The sequence below is a fragment of the Macrobrachium nipponense genome, chromosome 1 (assembly GCF_015104395.2).
Source record: "Macrobrachium nipponense isolate FS-2020 chromosome 1, ASM1510439v2, whole genome shotgun sequence".
Taxonomy (NCBI): Eukaryota; Metazoa; Arthropoda; class Malacostraca; order Decapoda; family Palaemonidae; genus Macrobrachium; species Macrobrachium nipponense.
In genome coordinates this window covers 20,140,747-20,161,791 of record NC_087200.1, presented here as the reverse complement: position 1 = coordinate 20,161,791, position 21,045 = coordinate 20,140,747, and positions in this window count along the sequence as shown.

Sequence of the window (21,045 nt, the reverse complement as noted above, 5' to 3'; positions counted from 1 at the left end):
GTACAATTCCCCTGCCTACGGATGGATGTCCTCCCCTCCCCCAACCACCACTCCGGGGGAAAAAGAAAATAACATGGAAGGTTAAAAAAAAAAAAAAAAAAAAAAAAAAAAAAAAAAAAAAAAAAGGAGTGGAGCTAAAAACTTAGGGTAGTGATACTATTCCCCATTTACCTTTACCAAGTCGACAAACACGGAACATATTTACTTTTTGAGAAGAATTTTTGCCTTCTACATAAAGCACATATATAACGGAAAGACTATGAAAGGATTGAAAGGAAATACTATATACTTGCTTTTCTTTTTGCATTCTTGTACTTCTCTCTCTCTCTCTCTTCTGTCTACAGACGAAAACCGAAAAGGAAGCGAGAAAAAACAAAGATTTATTTTTTGAAAGAAACAAAAGCTGGTTTCATGTAACATTTTTACCAACAGTTATCCTAGAACACTACGGATTTTTTTTCTTTTTCATTCAGTCTGAAGGAAAGAGTATATTCCCGGGAATTTTCAATTGTTTCCGTAGTACACGTCAGCTTCTGACTTAAGAATGCCGGGCTGTGCTCTGCAATATATAAAATTATATACATATACATACACACACACATATATATATATATATATATATGTATGTAATATATATGTATGTAATATATATATATATATATATATATATATATATATATATATATATGCTTATGTATATATATATACATATATACATATATATATATATATATATATATATTATATATATATATACATATATATATATATATATATATATATATATATATATATATATATATATTTATCTTCTTCTTCCCAGCACTTTATCCCTATATATATATATATATATATATATATAAATATATATATATATATATATATATATATATATATAATATATACATACACAGTATATATCACACACTTGTGTCTGATGTGTGTATGGGTATTCAAACACACGAATGAGATTTTCTGCTCATATTAGTAAATCTTGTTTTAACAACATTCTTTAATTCCCTGCCATGCCGATATAAATAGATTACAGAACAGAAAATCATAAAAATGAAACACTCAGTATTTGTAATCACTAAAGGAAATAAATCGAAAGCTGTACGCAAACAATCAATACCATAAAAAATATATACAATGGGGTCGAGACGGATAGTCCCGAGCATAGGGACGTTTACTACTTACCACTCCGAAGCTACGACCAAGTTAAATTCATTTGCACACTTGTCAAATGAAATAATTTAAGAGGGGAAAAGATACTGGCTTTTGGAGAGAAAGGACGTGAGAGTCTGTCAGGAAAATAAAAATTGAGATTCCGATCATTCTCATTTTAATATCTCATTCCAATTCTAACGTTCCTGGAGGGGAAACTTTAGCAATTGGCTCGAGGAATTGATTTCCATATTATGATCATTTTAATTTCTAACAAGATTTCGGGGAAGTTTAATGAGTTGCCGTTGGAACAACTTGTTTGGTAGACATATGACGAAACCGGCACCTACCAATGTGATACATGCTTTCATTAAGTCTGTCTGTCTGTCTGTCGCTGATCTTCTGAATTTTCACAAAGAATATCCTCTAAGGTTTACCCTTAGGTGGGTAGTACCGCCAGTGTACCTCACGCGTTGCTCTGTAGGCAACCTTTTTCCTTTCTTTTACTGTATTTTAGATGTTTAGTTTTAGGATATTTATTCCAAGCCTTCAATAATTTTTTTTTCTTTTCGCTTTTCGATTATCTTATTAATATATTCTAATAAACCTAAATTTCTCTAATATATCTACTTACAATACGTGTTCAGTCCATGATGTGTTAATTAGAAACATAAAGGTATTAGAATTCCGGGAACCGTTCATCTTGAATGATAACAACGTTAATTGTAACGCATTACATTCCATTACATGAATAAGTCCTGTAAATGCGAAGCCAAATTTCCCGAATGGTCAAAATCTAGGAGAACACGAAAAGGTCCTAGGCAAAAAAAAAAAAAAAAAAAGAATAAGACAAAATAGAAATGTCTCCTTGGGTAGACAGACAGACAGAGAAAAATATATATATAAAAGATAGAAGAGTAACAGTCTTGGTTATGAGACAAGCGATCCCCAGAGCGCCATTTGGGCTTCATGTTTTACTGTGCCGGATTTCCTTCGAGAATAGAACGACGCTTCCTGCATCAATTAACGATCGCTTTCTTGTACGAAGTAAGAAACAGGCAGCAGGTATAGTACACTCTACGACAAGTCCGTCACCTCGTTTCCCCGCCCTTTCATTTTCATTTTCATAAATACTATCATTATAACGAGGTTGTCCGTAGCTTGCTAGGCAGTGTTCATTTTGTTTTTTTAATTTCAAGGTCCTTTCTATTTTTTATCTTTTGGGGGAAGGGAGGAGGGGGGGAGATGATTACTCACGCTAAGGCTGGCACGCGTCGTCGCTTTGAAATTCCAAAGGGGGAGAGCATCGAAGAATTGTGTTTTTTGGAGAAATATATATATATATCAATTTGGACGGATGTAGTAATACGCTTTTGGCGTATATATGTGTGATAATGTTTAATTTCCTTTTGGGGAAATATCTGATTTTCAACAAATGTTTCATTTTCATTAATATTAGTATCTGATAAGTGTATCTGACAAATATCGAATGCAGGCTAAATGCCAGTTTAACAAATAATATTGGGAAATATCCAATACTTCAGGTAATTTATAATAACAATATTTCTATGGATAATGTTTTGATGGAGGTCTTGTAAACAATAATAATGAATGGATACTCAACTTTAGAATAAAAAACCTTATTTTATATTCGTTATTATTTCAATGATAAATGAGTGATTTTTCGCGAATATGTAAATCTCGAGGAATATCGGCTGATAGAACCTGATCTGTGCTGGAGAAGGAGTGTCAAGCCTTTACTAAGCATCGAGTCAGATATCATTGTAAACTGTATTTTAGTTGACTTTCATTTCTTGTAGCCTTATGTAAGAACAGATCAATTGTTTCTCGTTTCCTGAACTTCAAAAGCAAGGGATTAAATTGCCCTCCCTGATTAGAAGCCACGAACGTAAATTTCATCAAACATTCTCTCTGACCGACGTCAGTGACGGTGTACTTAGGCCTACTTCCAGAAGCATAATTTTTGCTGAAAACTTAATAGTAAAATTTTCTGTACATTGTATAATCAAGGTTACCGGAAATAGGTCATCTTTCTTTGGTCTCGGTATAATGCTGCAGCAGTCGCGGCCTATGAAGTTTTAACTGCAACACGGTGGTGGCCTGTCCTATATCGTTGCCAAACGCACGATCGTGGCTAACTTTAACCTTGAATAAAATACAAACTACTGAGGCTACAGGGTTGCACCGTGGAATGTTTGTTGATTGGTAGCTGGACGATCAATGTAAAAACTTGCAGCCCTTTAGCCTCAGTAGTTTTGAAGATCCGAGGGAAAACAGAAAAAGTGCGGACGGACAGACAAAGCCATCTCAATAGTTGTCTTTCACGGAAAACAGAAAAGAAAAATAAGTAAAGAAAGGCGCCGTTTATCAGAAATATTTAACTAAAACGCCGCCCCAAAAATACAAGGATGTCCTAAATGCAATATGATGAAAAGGAAGCGTTAAACCAGTTTGTTATGTTTTCATTCAAACCAAACCATAAGAATGAAATATAAAACGTTAGGAAAATTATTACTGTTTCAACCCCCAGCCAGGCAAGTAATGAAATACAAATCCTTTAGAAGAGATGAAGGGAAAAACTTCTCTCGTGCAATGGTGCTGCCTATCAGGACAAAAGAGCGACAGGGAACTTGGATTTTCAGGAATCAAAGAAGTTAAAATGATGATCATGATGGTCGATGATGAGTAGGGCAAGTTTTTCCTGTGGCAACTGCTTCTGTAAGAAAAATCCTTGGCATTCGTATGAAATTTTATGTATATATATATGTATATATATTATATATATATATATATAGTATATATATATAATATATATACTATACGTATATACTCTAAATCACAAAAATTTAGAATGTGATGAACATATAAATAAAGGTAGAAGCCACGAAGGAAGGTGAAACAGTGGAGTGCTTGCCGAGATCTTTCGACTCAACGTCCTCTACTTACCCAAGTAATGGACCTGAGTCGAAAGATCTTGCAGCGCTCCCTTGTAGTACCTTCCTTCGTGGCTTCTACCTTTAAATATATATATATATATATATATATATATTATATATATATATATATATATATATATATATATATATATATATATTATATATATATATATATGCTATATATATATACATATATATATATATATATATATATATATATATATATATATATATATATAATAAGGAAAATTTCATTTCTTTTTCCTCTAGAAATTAGGCGCGTCCCCGCCCCCCTGTTTTTTGCCTGAAACCAATTCACCCAACCCTGCAGAGGTAAAAATTAAAATGTTATGCGTACTGGTATCTTTTTATCGGCTATCTAAGAAACTGAAAAAAAAAATAAATAAAAAGAAACTTGGACGCCCTACAGGTTCACACAGAAGGGAGGTTGGGCATATTTCATGCAATAGCTTATGCCAACGTTCTATTCAAGGGATAATAAAGACATTATAAACATATGTAACTCAGCAGAGGCAGAAAGAACTTGGGTCAAAATCGAAACTTTAGCTATTGTATAGTACAACAAAGAATCTATTCGAAAGCGAGCAACATCCACGGAGTTGCAGACAATGAATTTAATTAAAACTACCCCTGTGTACTGCGACACGCAAATCCTACTGCGTTATACACCTATACTTCATTAGAGACCAGTCAATGTCAGAATGGCAGAGACACGGAACATCCAACAAGGCAAAATGAGAAAAATGACTTTTCATTTTCAACTTCATAACTTATTCGTTGTAGCCTTTTGTTGTTTGCGCTGCCGCTTGCTGTGTAATTAGTGTTCATGCACGGCCTCTATAAGCAAGCTGGTCGGGTACACTTTGAACAGAGTTCAACCGTACATGAGAATTTCCCCGCAACGTGAAAGTCATTATCTCAGTGCATACATACATACATACATACACACACACACATATAGAGAGGTGGAGGTAAATTCATGTAAATAACTAGCTCTATTCTCAAAGAGAATTCAAGAAATAAATGCGATTAGATGTCACTCAACACCTACGTTTTATATATATATATACGTATATATTTAATAAAAGGAGCCCATAAAAACACCAAAATGTAGAGAGAAAAGTACTATATTTCAGAGACTGCTGTCTCTCTCTTCAGGTATATGAATGAGAAAAGTTTACAGAAAAGGTGGTATTTATACCAAGAGATTCGTCCACAAGTAAGCCAATTTAGGTCACCCCCGCTGATAATCTTCCTTTAATCTTCTTAAGCGTTGGTTGAATGAACACTGCGTCGACGATATCTGATATCCAATTCCCTTTTGAGATGTTCATTACCTGCTTCTCTTTTATTAAGGCCGATTCCATCATTTGACTCTTGTACCGGCAGTTGCTGCTATAAATTACACGTGACATATTCCAGTTTATTCTATGGTTATGTTCATTTATATGGTTGAAAATAGCCGAGTTCTGTTGTCCATACCTAACTGACCGTTTGTGTTGTATTAATCTCTGGGGAAGTGATTTACCTGTAAATCCGATGTAAGATTGGTCACAGTCCTGGCATGGGATCTCATATACCCCAGAGTCTTTGGGAGATGTCTTTTGTTGGACGATAATCAGGGATTTGGCTAAGGTATTTGGGTAGGTAAATGCAAAAGGGTTGGATTTCCCAAGGGTGTGAGTTACTCTCTTAATCGTCTCCAGGTGGGGAATTTTTATTTTATTGTTGGGTGTGTCTCTGGTCTTGTCTTTAGGGGGTCGGTAGAAAATTACGTTTGCTTTTTGAATTGCTTTCTCAATTATATGGTCAGGATACTTTAAAGATGAAAGTTGCTTGCGAATTAGTTCAAATTCTTTTTCCAGGAAATCTGGGGAACAAATTCGTAATGCTCTTAAGAATAGGTTGCTAGCTACACCTATCTTGATAGTATTGTCATGATAGCTAAAGTAGTGAATATATGAAAGTGAGAACGTTGGTTTTCTGTATATGGTAAATTTGTATTCTGTCGTGTCTCTGATTATTAAAACATCAAGAAAAGGAATTTTGTTGTCTGTTTCCCATTCAACTTTAAATTTGATGCTGGGCACTAATGCGTTTAATTTTGAGAGGAATTCATTAAAATTACCCCACTTATTATCCCAAAATGTTAGTATGTCATCCACGTATCTCATCCACAGCATGTTTTTGGGTTTTATTGCATTAATTACTGTAGTTTCAAAGTATTCCATGTACAGATTGGCTAAAATAGGACTTAAAGGACTACCCATACTACACCCGAATTTTTGCTTGTAGAATGATTCCCCGAATGAAAATACGTTATTAGATGCACATAATTCAACTAACTTTATTATTTTGTCAAGTGCCAAAGGGAAATGATCTGAATAGGGGGATAATTTTTCCCTTAAAAACTGAAGAACGTCCTGTACTGGTACTTTTGTGAATAGGGAGTCTACGTCAAGGCTTAAAAGTTTTATGTTGTGAAGTGGTATAATGTGCTTCTCTGAATTTGTGACAAAAGTCTTCCGAATGTTTGATGTGACTGGGAGAAAAAGTGCCTAAAAAAGGAGAAAGGAGGCCAGCTAACCATTTAGAAATTTTGTAATTGAAAGCTCCGGCGCACGAAACGATGGGTCTGAATGGAAGATTGTCTTTGTGAGTTTTGGGAAGACCATAAAAGTAGGGTAATTTAGGATTAATTACTTTAAATTTCTCTAATAGTTCAATACTCTTTTTGTCTTGGCCAATTAATCTTACTTTCCGAAAAAATTCTGTGGAACGTTCTGGAGGGGATTTTTCGTCAGTTTTTCGTAAGTATTAGTGTCGCTAAGGAGCTGGTTGATTTTTTGTCGAGGTAGAAGTCTTTGTCCATTATTACAATTTTGCCGTCTTTGTCGGATCTACTTATTATCATCTAACTTTTTTAGCGAGTGGATGGCTATCATGAATCTGCGGGGAACAGGATATTTCTTATGAAGGTCAGTTAAAGCATTTAGTAACACTCCTTTTAAACATATCTCTTCACGGCTGTAGTTTTTGTCAGATATGAATTTATCAAAAAGCCACCATGAAGTCTAGGTTGTTTTTGCGGTCTGGCATAAGGGCAAAGGATAAGCCTAAATTTAAAACTAAATGTTGATTTACAGTAAGGGGGGTGTTGGATAAGTTTAAAACTTTGTCTTGTTGTTCAAGATTATTCCATGCGCTATTATCTATTAGGTTATTTAACTTGCGTAAAAGTCTGTTGGAATGAGTCACGCTATTATAGGCAGCAATGTCGGAACAGAATGAAATCAGATACCTGTATATGTGGTCCGTAGTGAGGAGGCGAAGATTAGATTGAGTTCCATATATCACTCTGCGTAGCACGAAGATGTCGTTTCTCGTACTGGTGATTCTTTCTTCCAGGAAAATCTTGTGTGATAGAGGGAAGGGGTTTGATTGCAGAGTCCATCTCCCGAATCCGTACATTTTTGGAAGTACTTGTTCTTTGAGGCATTCTTCCAAAAAGTGTTTTTGGTTTTTCAGTCGGTGTAGTCTGTTCAGTTCTTTCTCAAACTTGCGGAAAACTGGCTTGACTTCTGGAAGTGAGTGAAGAATCGTGGAAAGGCGGTTGAATTCCATAATGGGCTGACAATGACTGGTAAAAATGTTCTGTAACAACAGAATTCCATTTAATAAAAGGAGCCCATAAAAACACCAAAATATAGAGAGAAAAGTACTATATTTCAGAGACTGCTGTCTCTCTCTTCAGGTATATGAATGAGAAAAGTTTACAGAAAAGGTAGTATTTATACCAAGAGATTCGTCCACAAGTAAGCCAATTTAGGTCACCCCCGCTGATAATCTTCCTTTAATCTTCTTAAGCGTTGGTTGAATGAACACTGCGTCGACGATATCTGATATCCAATTCCCTTTTGAGATGTTCATTACCTGCTTCTCTTTTATTAAGGCCGATTCCATCATTTGACTCTTGTACCGGCAGTTGCTGCTATAAATTACACGTGACATATTCCAGTTTATTCTATGGTTATGTTCATTTATATGGTTGAAAATAGCCGAGTTCTGTTGTCCATACCTAACTGACCGTTTGTGTTGTATTAATCTCTGGGGAAGTGATTTACCTGTAAATCCGATGTAAGATTGGTCACAGTCCTGGCATGGGATCTCATATACCCCAGAGTCTTTGGGAGATGTCTTTTGTTGGACGATAATCAGGGATTTGGCTAAGGTATTTGGGTAGGTAAATGAAAAAGGGTTGGATTTCCCAAGGGTGTGAGTTACTCTCTTAATTGTCTCCAGGTGGGGAATTTTTATTTTATTGTTGGGTGTGTCTCTGGTCTTGTCTTTAGGGGGTCGGTAGAAAATTACGTTTGCTTTTTGAATTGCTTTCTCAATTATATGGTCAGGATACTTTAAAGATGAAAGTTGCTTGCGAATTAGTTCAAATTCTTTTCCAGGAAATCTGGGGAACAAATTCGTAAGGCTCTTAAGAATAGGTTGCTAGCTACACCTATCTTGATAGTATTGTCATGATAGCTAAAGTAGTGAATATATGAAAGTGAGAACGTTGGTTTTCTGTATATGGTAAATTTGTATTCTGTCGTGTCTCTGATTATTAAAACATCAAGAAAAGGAATTTTGTTGTCTGTTTCCCATTCAACTTTAAATTTGATGCTGGGCACTAATGCGTTAATTTTGAGAGGAATTCATTAAAATTACCCCACTTATTATCCCAAAATGTTAGTATGTCATCCACGTATCTCATCCACAGCATGTTTTTGGGTTTTATTGCATTAATTACTGTAGTTTCAAAGTATTCCATGTACAGATTGGCTAAAATAGGACTTAAAGGACTACCCATACTACACCCGAATTTTTGCTTGTAGAATGATTCCCCGAATGAAAATACGTTATTAGATGCACATAATTCAACTAACTTTATTATTTTGTCAAGTGCCAAAGGGAAATGATCTGAATAGGGGGATAATTTTTCCCTTAAAAACTGAAGAACGTCCTGTACTGGTACTTTTGTGAATAGGGAGTCTACGTCAAGGCTTAAAAGTTTTATGTTGTGAAGTGGTATATGTGCTTCTCTGAATTTGTGACAAAAGTCTTCCGAATGTTTGATGTGACTGGGAGAAAAAGTGCCTAAAAAGGAGAAAGGAGGCCAGCTAACCATTTAGAAATTTTGCAATTGAAAGCTCCGGCGCACGAAACGATGGGTCTGAATGGAAGATTGTCTTTGTGAGTTTTGGGAAGAACCATAAAAGTAGGGTAATTTAGGATTAATTACTTTAAATTTCTCTAATAGTTCAATACTCTTTTTGTCTTGGCCAATTAATCTTACTTTCCGAAAAAATTCTGTGGGAACGTTCTGGAGGGGATTTTTCGTCAGTTTTTCGTAAGTATTTGTGTCGCTAAGGAGCTGGTTGATTTTGTCGAGGTAGAAGTCTTTGTCCATTATTACAATTTTGCCGTCTTTGTCGGATCTACTTATTTATAACATCTAACTTTTTTAGCGAGTGGATGGCTATCATGAATCTGCGGGGAACAGGATATTTCTTATGAAGGTCAGTTAAAGCATTTAGTAACACTCCTTTTTAAACATATCTCTTCACGGCTGTAGTTTTTGTCAGATATGAATTTATCAAAAGCCACCATGAAGTCTAGGTTGTTTTTGCGGTCTGGCATAAGGGCAAAGGATAAGCCTAAATTTAAAACTAAATGTTGATTTACAGTAAGGGGGGTGTGGATAAGTTTAAAAACTTTGTCTTGTTGTTCAAGATTATTCCATGCGCTATTATCTATTAGGTTATTTAACTTGCGTTAAAAGGTCTGTTGAATGAGTCACGCTATTATAGGCAGCAATGTCGGAACAGAATGAAATCAGATACCTGTATATGTGGTCCGTAGTGAGGAGGCGAAGATTAGATTGAGTTCCATATATCACTCTGCGTAGCACGAAGATGTCGTTTCTCGTACTGGTGATTCTTTCTTCCAGGAAAATCTTGTGTGATAGAGGGAAGGGGTTTGATTGCAGAGTCCATCTCCCGAATCCGTACATTTTTGGAAGTACTTGTTCTTTGAGGCATTCTTCCAAAAAGTGTTTTTGGTTTTTCAGTCGGTGTAGTCTGTTCAGTTCTTTCTCAAACTTGCGGAAAACTGGCTTGACTTCTGGAAGTGAGTGAAGAATCGTGGAAAGGCGGTTGAATTCCATAATGGGCTGACAATGACTGGTAAAAATGTTCTGTAACAACAGAATTCCATTTAATAAAAGGAGCCCATAAAAACACCAAAATATAGAGAGAAAAGTACTATATTTCAGAGACTGCTGTCTCTCTCTTCAGGTATATGAATGAGAAAAGTTTACAGAAAAGGTGGTATTTATACCAAGAGATTCGTCCACAAGTAAGCCAATTTAGGTCACCCCCGCTGATAATCTTCCTTTAATCTTCTTAAGCGTTGGTTGAATGAACACTGCGTCGACGATGTCCGATGTCTAATTCCCTTTTGAGATGTTCATTACCTGCTTCTCTTTTATTAAGGCCGATTCCATCATTTGACTCTTGTACCGGCAGTTGCTGCTATAAATTACATGTGACATATTCCAGTTTATTCTATGGTTATGTTCATTTATATGGTTGAAAATAGCCGAGTTCTGTTGTCCATACCTAACTGACCGTTTGTGTTGTATTAATCTCTGGGGAAGTGATTTACCTGTAAATCCGATGTAAGATTAAAGGAAGATAAAACTTTTAAGCCTTGACGTAGACTCCCTATTCACAAAAGTACCAGTACAGGACGTTCTTCAGTTTTTAAGGGAAAAATTATCCCCCTATTCAGATCATTTCCCTTTGGCACTTGACAAAATAATAAAGTTAGTTGAATTATGTGCATCTAATAACGTATTTTCATTCGGGGAATCATTCTACAAGCAAAAATTCGGGTGTAGTATGGGTAGTCCTTTAAGTCCTATTTTAGCCAATCTGTACATGGAATACTTTGAAACTACAGTAATAAATGCAATAAAACCCAAAAACATGCTGTGGATGAGATACGTGGATGACATACTAACATTTTGGGATAATAAGTGGGGTAATTTTAATGAATTCCTCTCAAAATTAAACGCATTAGTGCCCAGCATCAAATTTAAAGTTGAATGGGAAACAGACAACAAAATTCCTTTTCTTGATGTTTTAATAATCAGAGACACGACAGAATACAAATTTACCATATACAGAAAACCAACGTTCTCACTTTCATATATTCACTACTTTAGCTATCATGACAATACTATCAAGATAGGCGTAGCTAGCAACCTATTCTTAAGAGCCTTACGAATTTGTTCCCCAGATTTCCTGGAAAAAGAATTTGAACTAATTCGCAAGCAACTTTCATCTTTAAAGTATCCTGACCATATAATTGAGAAAGCAATTCAAAAAGCAAACGTAATTTTCTACCGACCCCCCTAAAGACAAGACCAGAGACACACCCAACAATAAAATAAAAATTCCCACCTGGAGACGATTAAGAGAGTAACTCACACCCTTGGGAAATCCAACCCGTTTGCATTTACCTACCCAAATACCTTAGCCAAATCCCTGATTAACGTCCAACAAAAGACATCGCCCAAAGACTCTGGGGTATATGAGATCCCATGCCAGGACTGTGACCAATCTTACATCGGATTTACAGGTAAATCACTTCCCCAGAGATTAATACAACACAAACGGTCAGTTAGGTATGGACAACAGAACTCGGCTATTTTCAATCATATAAATGAACATAACCATAGAATAAACTGGAATATGTCACGTGTAATTTATAGCAGCAACTGCCAGTACAAGAGTCAAATGATGGAATCGGCCTTAATAAAAGAGAAGCAGGTAATGAACATCTCAAAAGGGAATTAGACATCGGACATCGTCGACGCAGTGTTCATTCAACCAACGCTTAAGAAGATTAAAGGAAGATTATCAGCGGGGGTGACCTAAATTGGCTTACTTGTGGACGAATCTCTTGGTATAAATACCACCTTTTCTGTAAACTTTTCTCATTCATATACCTGAAGAGAGAGACAGCAGTCTCTGAAATATAGTACTTTTCTCTCTACATTTTGGTGTTTTTATGGGCTCCTTTTATTAGATATATATATATGTATATTTATATATATATATAATCAGAGGAAGACGGAAGAAAACCACACATCACTAGGCTGTTTTTTTTATTATTTTGCCGACGTTTCGTAATTATTTACAGAATTACATCTTCTGGGCTGCACATAAGAAAAGATAAAAACATAAGCAAGTTAAAAATATAGTCTAAAAGTTCATTTAAAATACATTAGAGTAACACAACCAACCTAGAGGTGAGACAGCAAGGAACTAAGTGGAAGGAAACCACCACAGTACGAACTTATGCTAAATACAATTGACTCGCAGACCGATTACACTGAAATCTTTGTTTTCAATGTAGGTTTTGCATTGTTTTGCATGGTTCCTGATATTGGAGTGATCTGGGTTTGAGATTCTGTTCCCTGTGCGGAAACTGATTCCCCGATGTGAATCGATGCGCACCTTAAGTAGTCGACTGGTGGATCCCACGTAAATCCCTGAAATACATTTAGGGCAAGTATGTTTATAGATGACACCAGAAGACATATAAGGACACAACTGATCTTTTATCTTAAACAGGAAGCCTATATTACTTGTTTAGAAAGTTTACCGTTAAAAACAAAAGCAGTGTCCAGCACTGTCAGTTCCCGATCCTGAGTCCGGCACTTTTAGTAATTTTAACCGCACGCTTTTTAAAACCCTTCTTGAACGGGACACTGCTTTTGTTTTTAACGGTTAACTTTTTTAAACAAGTAGATGGCATGGCCATGGGTTCCCCCCTTGGCCCTACGTTCGCTAATATCTTTATGTGCTCCCTGGAGGAGCGTATGCTCGACGATTGCCCTCTAAGATTTCATCCTCTCTTTTATTCTAGGTATATTGATGATAGGTTTGTTCTCTTCAAGGGTGAATACGAGGCTGACCTGTTCCTCAACTACGTAAATACACTTCACCCGAACGTGAAATTTGCTATAGAAAAAGAGGAGAACAACTGTCTGTCATTCCTGGACGTTCAAGTATATAGACAAGACAACTCTTTTAACACCACGATTTTTAGAAAGAAAACTTTTACAGGACTCGGATCTAATTTTTATAGTAGTTGTTATTTTAATTTTAAGGTTAATTCCATTTTTACCCTCCTTAATAGAGCACTAGTCCTCTCATCTAACTGGAATGCCTTTCACAATGAGATTCTATTTCAAGTTAATTTATTTAAAGGTATCTGTTTCCCACCTAGGTTAGTAAATAGAAAATTGAATAAATTACTAAATAGACATTTCTCTAGAAAACCTCACGTTCCAACTGTACCAAAAATGAGTTTCTATGCAACCTTTCCATATATCCATGACCTAACCTTTCAAAAAAGATTCAGACAAATTATTCATGACCATTTCCCAGCCATATCAGTCAAATTAATTCCCAAAAATCCTCTTAATATAGGCTCCTTGTTTAAGATAAAAGATCAGCTGTGTCCTTATATGTCTTCTGGTGTCATCTATAAATATACTTGCCCTAAATGTATTTCAGGGATTTAAGTGGGATCCACCAGTCGACTACTTAAGGTGCGCATCAATTCACATCGGGGAATCAGTTTCCGCACTGGGAGCAGAATCTCAAACCCAGAGCACTCCAATATCAGGAACCATGCAAAACAATGCAAAACCTACATTGACAACAAAGATTTCAGTGTAATCGGTCATACTACCAAACCACAAGAGTTAATTAACAATCCTTGAGTCGTTGTTTATAAAACAACTCGTATCATCGTTAAACACCCATACATCTGCGAGTCAATTGTATTTAGCATAAGTTCGTACTGTGGTGGTTTCCTTGCTGTCTCACCTCTAGGTTGGTTGTGTTTTTAGTTTTTATATATTTCATTTTTACTCTAATGTATTTTAAATGAACTTTTAGACTATATTTTTAACTTGTTTATGTTTTTATCTTTTCTTATGTGCAGCCCAGAAGATGAAACTCTGTAAATAATTACGAAACGTCGGCAAAATAATAAAAAAAGACAGCCTAGTGATGTGTGGTTTTCGTCCGTCTTCCTATGATTATGTCGCTTGGAGTAGTTCCCTGTGCCCTGTATCACTATATATATATATATATATATATATATATAGTATATATATATATATATATATATATATATATATATATAACGTAAGTGTAGAGTGAAATCCCTTGAGGATAAGAAAAGGTCTTTATATGAATTTATGTCCATCGCTCTATATTAGTACAATAATAAGTTGCGCTTCATCGTTCTAGAAAATATTTTTTCTGTTTCCACTAGATTCACCGCTAGACTTTTATTTCACAAAAGGCAACGTTCGTCTTAATTTCTAATTTCAAAGTGAATTTGTCAACATTACCTACACGCAACACTGTCTAGGAAATGGCAATAATGTCTCTGTGACTTTGTTGACAACCCGAAAATTTTAATATACTTTAATAAATATCTTTTGGTAATGTGCATTTTTCGATAATACTGAATTTTCAATACACAAAATATTTGGCATATCAAATATATGAAATCAAGTATTTTAAGTAAGAAGTTTTATACAAATATCGATATTTTAAGGCAAGTAGCTTCCTTTTAAAGAGTAGTTCGATAGGATTTTATTTTTAAATCAAACATTTTGACAAATATCACAGGATTTTTTTAGAAGCACAAACAAGTGTAATCACTCAGCCATCAAATTAGATATAACCTTGACATCACTTTCCAGATTCTAAATGAAGTGCTTGGGATTTCTGCCACAATCTCTACATAATAAAATGCAATTTATATATTCATATCTTTCCTGTGTATAACAATTAGTTTACGAATCGTTCGATAAACTCCAAGCTCTGGATTGCCGTTTGCCAGCCCGGGGAGAAACTCTCTCATCTCTCACCACTGGCATATATCACAATCAAGCAGAATGAAGACACCTTTTCCCGTGCTTCGGGAAGGTAAGTACCTTCGAGCTGTATGGAGAAAAAGTTAGAGAGAGTGGACAGCTAAGTGGGAAGAGTTCACGAGGAAGAGGATAGAAGTCAGAAGCAGAGAGCATTGATTTCTAAGGTTTTCCTTAATAAGTGAAAAATGCTGAGTTATTTTCAGTTAATGTGTATGTTAAGCGTACTCGACTATTAATCTCGTAACCCGAGTTCGCTTCCCACCGCGCCACTGAGGAATCAGAGGAATTTATTTCTGGTGAAAAAAAAAAAAAAAAAAAAACAACAACTCTGTTAGGACAATAATAGTAAGAGCGGAATTCATTGCTTTCAAAGGCTGAACTACATTTTGGCTTTCCCCAGCCCAGCCTCCTCATCATAAAAAAAAGACAAACAGAAATAAAATAAATAAAAAAAGAAAATACAAAACGAAAAATTAAAAATCTTTCATTCCTCATAAACTGGCTCAAAATGTGCTGCTGAACACTACTGATTTTTCCACTCCACTTCATTTCGAAGTCTAGACCTTTTTCAGATCAGGAAAAGGCTCATTAATCTCGGCTCACATTCCAGTTATTGGGAGATTCCCGAAATGGGTGAACGACGAACATGCGTGTTCTGCTTTCTGTTACTCTTGCAATTTACGAATACGATGCAACGCTGAAGGAAGTACGAAATTCGTAACTCTTGTAGGCTTAACTCGTAATGTGTGTGAACATAAATAATACCTCATACCTCCATACATTTATTCGTCTTCGTCTGTAAACATTTCTTGCACATGATGAAGGTATCATCTTGCTGTGAAAACTTTCGAAATTCACGGTCAACTTATGGTGTGTGTGAGGAAAAATTATGATTTTAAAGTTCTAGAATCAGTTCGGGATTACAGATTCAGTTAAGAGACTAAGGCTTATTTGCTGTTTCAGGTCGTTGGTATATAATACATACTATCATACTATGTATATGAGCATATTTACTTGGACAGAGAGAAAGCGAAAAACAAATGCATGCACGACACGGGAAAAAATAAGCGTGGAAAAACAGCTGCCCAGCGTTTGTTTTGTTGTGGAAGTTAAAAAAATATATATATGTGCAACATCTGCACAACAGCAGGCTATTAGATGTTAAATAAATGGGCGTACGTTCATTGAAGAAAAGTGAAGAGTTGATCATCGCTTTTCATTCATTCGATCATCTTGATTCTTTCTACTCTGTTGCTAATTTTGTATCAGTAGGATTTCTAGTTTCAACTCGAAGAGCTTCATTTTAGGCGACGAGTCCTACATACTGGCATTATCATTTTGACGTAAATATAGTCTGAAGTCAAGAACTACGAGGACGTAACACTGTAATCTTCAAAGCGCTTTCCTTTGAGCGATACTTCTAATTTAGCGAGAATGAGTCCTCCTCCTCTCTCTTTCTCTCTCATTAATCTCTCCCAGTTTAATCTCTTCAACCGTCCGAATTTTTTTACAGGTAACCACTAAGGTCGGGTGCAGTAATGGGTGACGAATATCTTTAATATCAGGTTGTTAATATATTTCAAGGACATTTAATTTAACCTGGGAGTTCCACGCAATACTTATTTAGCCAGAGGAAATTGTGGTAAAGCGTGAAGCTAGATTTTCTCCATTATTAGAGCTTTTGCCCTGTGATTTCTTATAATAGCAAATTTCTCACCAAAAACACTTTTTTTTAGTTGTTGCTGTTTCTCCTATACAGAAGTACCCTTCCAAGGCTACTCAAAGCAGGTTAAAATTAAAATACTTGAGAGTTTATAACTAAGGACCTCAAGTTTAATGTTGCAAAATTGTTATATTCCTATCGAGTATTTTGTTCATTTATTACTGTAAATAAGGTTACACATTAATTTGCTGTATAATAGTTTTGTCTATTGGTTACTGCTTGAATATTCGATCATATGAAATTCATTAGCCAAATACATTGCTTTTGTATACAGCTCTGGACAGAGTGCGAAGACGTCTAATGGAGGTCGAAAATTATTTATAAAAATTCCACTTTTTTCGTGTTCGTGAGATATTCGTAAACTTACCTTCTATGGAGAATGTCTCAACAAACGCTAATAAACATTTACATTACTCGGTAAAATGTCAGATTTATTATCGTCCGCATTTTGTCTTGAAGGGTTCAACTAGATAAGAATAAAAATTAAGAATAAAAAAGCCTTTAATCACCGTGTTTAGTAAAATAAGAGAAGAAAATCGTTTCATGCATCACGATAAGCGTTTACTATACTGCTTTTCTTTGATTTATTTGATTTTTGTTTAGCTAATTAATATGTAAATTTTCAATGATCCGTTGAGTTGCTATCGGGGGAAAATTCTACGTTTAAGGAAAAGTGTCTGTCTTAAGTTAATGAAAGATATCCATCCACAAACTAACTAGAAGCCAACTGAAGGTACGAACGAATATTGGATACATTACGATAAAACTATACGAATTTTAGGGGAAAATAAAACAGACAAAAGCAACGTCCTGTTAAAAATCTCGGAGTTTCATGTCCTTTTCCAAATACTCTCTCTTGATCCTAAAATCCTCAAAAGTTATCTTCGATCGTATGAAAGACAGCTGGAGGTTCCCTTCAGAGGAGATAGATCAAGATAAAAAAAAGCCATGTTATTATATACATATATATATAGTATATATATTATAAATATATATTTATTATTATTATATATATAATATATATATTTTCGATCGTATGAAAGAAATCTGGAGGTTCGCTTTCCGGGAGAAAGATGAATGAAAAAAGCCATGTTACTGTGTGCATATATACACATATACACACACACCCTTATGTAATATATATATATTATATATATATATATATATATATATATATATATATATATAGTATATATATATATATATATATATATATCTGATAAAATATTTCCTGCACCTCTCTTCTAATTCCACAAGCTTATTCTTACATAATTTATAAAATTTATAAAATAATAAACATTTAGGGAGACATGACACCCCCTAGTCTAATGCGTACCCAGTTTGATACAAGGTTAGCCACACTGCCATTTCCATACCATTTCGTCAGCAAACTTTTAATTGCTCTTGAGCATGTTAGTTTTTACACCATAAATCTTCAACATCTTCCTTCTTCCATCTGTGTTTTCCTCATGAAATGTCTTATCATACTTTTCCTTAACCAATCTCTACTCCCAAGAATGCTAATTAATAATCGCACTTTGAAACCAAGTATAATCAGCAATGCAAGACTCTATAGAAACCAATTTCCTCAAGAGTTGTATCTTTAATGCTAAGACGAAGGACCATCCAGTGTATTGAAGACAAGCAAGCACTTAGTAATCCCATGATTGCACTGTCTCGCAAGAACCTTTGCTTGCAACCTCCTTGCAATTGACGCAGACATCTCCATCAACAAAGCCGCCATTCCTGGCACTTTATTTACTCATATTCCGAATTGTATTCACCTAGAATTGAAGTTTCTCTTGTTGTTCCAGGGAATGGAGACGATTCCAGGCGTAAAACCCGAGGGAATTGAATCTCTCCCCGAGGATGGAGTTTAAGAGAGGACCCATGGCGTCAGTCAACTGTTTCGCGAGGACGCAGTATTGCCAGATCGCCTTCTCAAAAGACGAAAGCAAAGTTATTCCACAAAGGAAGGCGTCGCAGTGTTTCTGGCGAATACACCGACTGCAGCAGGAGTTTTATGGAGATTAAAGGTGACCACTTCGTTGGTTCTGTCGCTTTGTGCTTGGGAATTTGTGTGAGGCTTCGAGTTTCTCTTGTATAAGGATTGCTGCCGCTTTAAATCTCCTGTGGGAAATACACTGTCAGGAGAGTTTTTGCGTTTGGGATTAAGTTGAAAACTAAACAAGTGAATACTTTACAACAATTTGTATGGTATGGCGTCGATCTTATTTTTTGTATATCCACCTGTTTATAATTGTATATATATGTATGGTGTGTGTATATATATAAATATATATATATATATATATTATATATATTATATATATATATATATATATATATATGTGTGTGTTGTGTGTGTGTGTGTGTATGTGTGTATGGTGTGTGTGTGTGTGTGTATGTGTGTATGTGTGTGTTTGTTTGTCGGTGTTTACAAGGGGGGCCTGGAGAGTGAGAGTAGCTACAAATGAGCCACAGCTGATCCTGACGAAGGCATGTTTGACTGTATGAAGCATTACTTGATTCCTTGTAAAACACAGTCTTGAAGTATAGGACTGCAATGGTTTCCTTTTCTGCATAGTAATCTGGAGTCTAATGAACTAAGCTACAGGGAGGCGCTGAAAATCAAAAGGTTATTTATCATTTACTTGTTTATCAGACGAGCAGTTAAATGATGCTTATTACATGATAATAGCAGAGGATAACGCAAGGTTGAAAAAAGTATTGCTCCTTCTAATTTACTATTGAACGTCTAATTCTTCAAGGCTAATATCTGTTTTCAAATGAAGTGGACGCGGGGGATGGGGGGGGGGGGGGGGGGGGATAATGGGAGGTGAAGCAACATCGAATTTACAGAATATTTAGTCTCCCAAATTTGTTAGTGAATTTCTGGGGAACTTGTTAAAACATTTACTATGGATTATGTAAATGTGTGTGTATTTCTATCAAGTGCATTCATTTCATGAAATTATAAAAATAATATTAAAAGAGCGGGAATATAATATGAAATAAAAAACGAAAAAAAAGCAGAAATGCCAAACCCGTCCGACAAGAGTTTTGTGAGTCTCCACAAAACTCTTGCAGTTGATCTATTCAGTACCAACACTGCAACATCATCGTCTTACGATGAATGGCTTGCGGGCATCTTTGCAATCGGAAACCTTGCAATATTGCACCATTGGGTGAAACAGATGAAACGAGATTCCCAGTATATTCCGTTGTTTGAGTGGGGGGGGGGGGGAATCGATTGCGTTTTATTTCTGGCATCATCTTCATTTCCTGGAATGTGAAGACGACTGGAATCTGTCATGAATGCGATTCGGGATGCGTGAAATAAAAATTATAAAAAAAAGAACTCGAAAGAAAGACTTGCTGGTTAATGGAGACGCGACGTCTGCCCGAATTGCAGAGACGCAGCCAGCTATGAGACCGCTCAGATTTTCAAACCTATCAAAGAACAGAGGGACCTCATGAGACTTTGATGGAGGCAAAGCAATCTTCGATGCGCTGATTCGGGCGCCTGAGCGCTTCCAAGCCAGGAAGGAGTCACTGCAAGCAGAAACGATTGTTGGGGAGCTAAAGGATATTGAGGCGAATTACTGTTTGCGTTCTAAATACTGAGTTAAAATGGGAAGAGAGAGAGAGAGAGAGAGAGAGAGAGAGAGAGATGCTCATACGGCAAAGATGCTGCCAAAGGTTACCACTCGTCAATAGAGACCGACACACATGATGTATTGAGTGGGTTGCCTGCTTACGTGGAGGGAACAGAGAAGGACAGATTAAACAAAATCTTCATGGGTGAGATAATATACATATATAAATATATATATATATATTATATATATATTATATATATATATATATATATATATATATATATATATATGGGTGGGGAAAACGAAAACGAACGGGGTGTCGAGGATGATGAAATGTGTTCGATATTTTGATACGAAATTCAAACAAAGAACTAACCGGTAAACAGAGGTAAAATGAAAAACATTCGGTTCCTAATACACACTCTTGCTCTCTTCCCATACACACACACGCACCGCACACACATAAATACACCCATACCCAGATATATTTGTTTTTTATAATACAGGAAAGATCTTGCCATCCGTCGTTTCAGTTTTCTTGTTGCCATGTGTTCT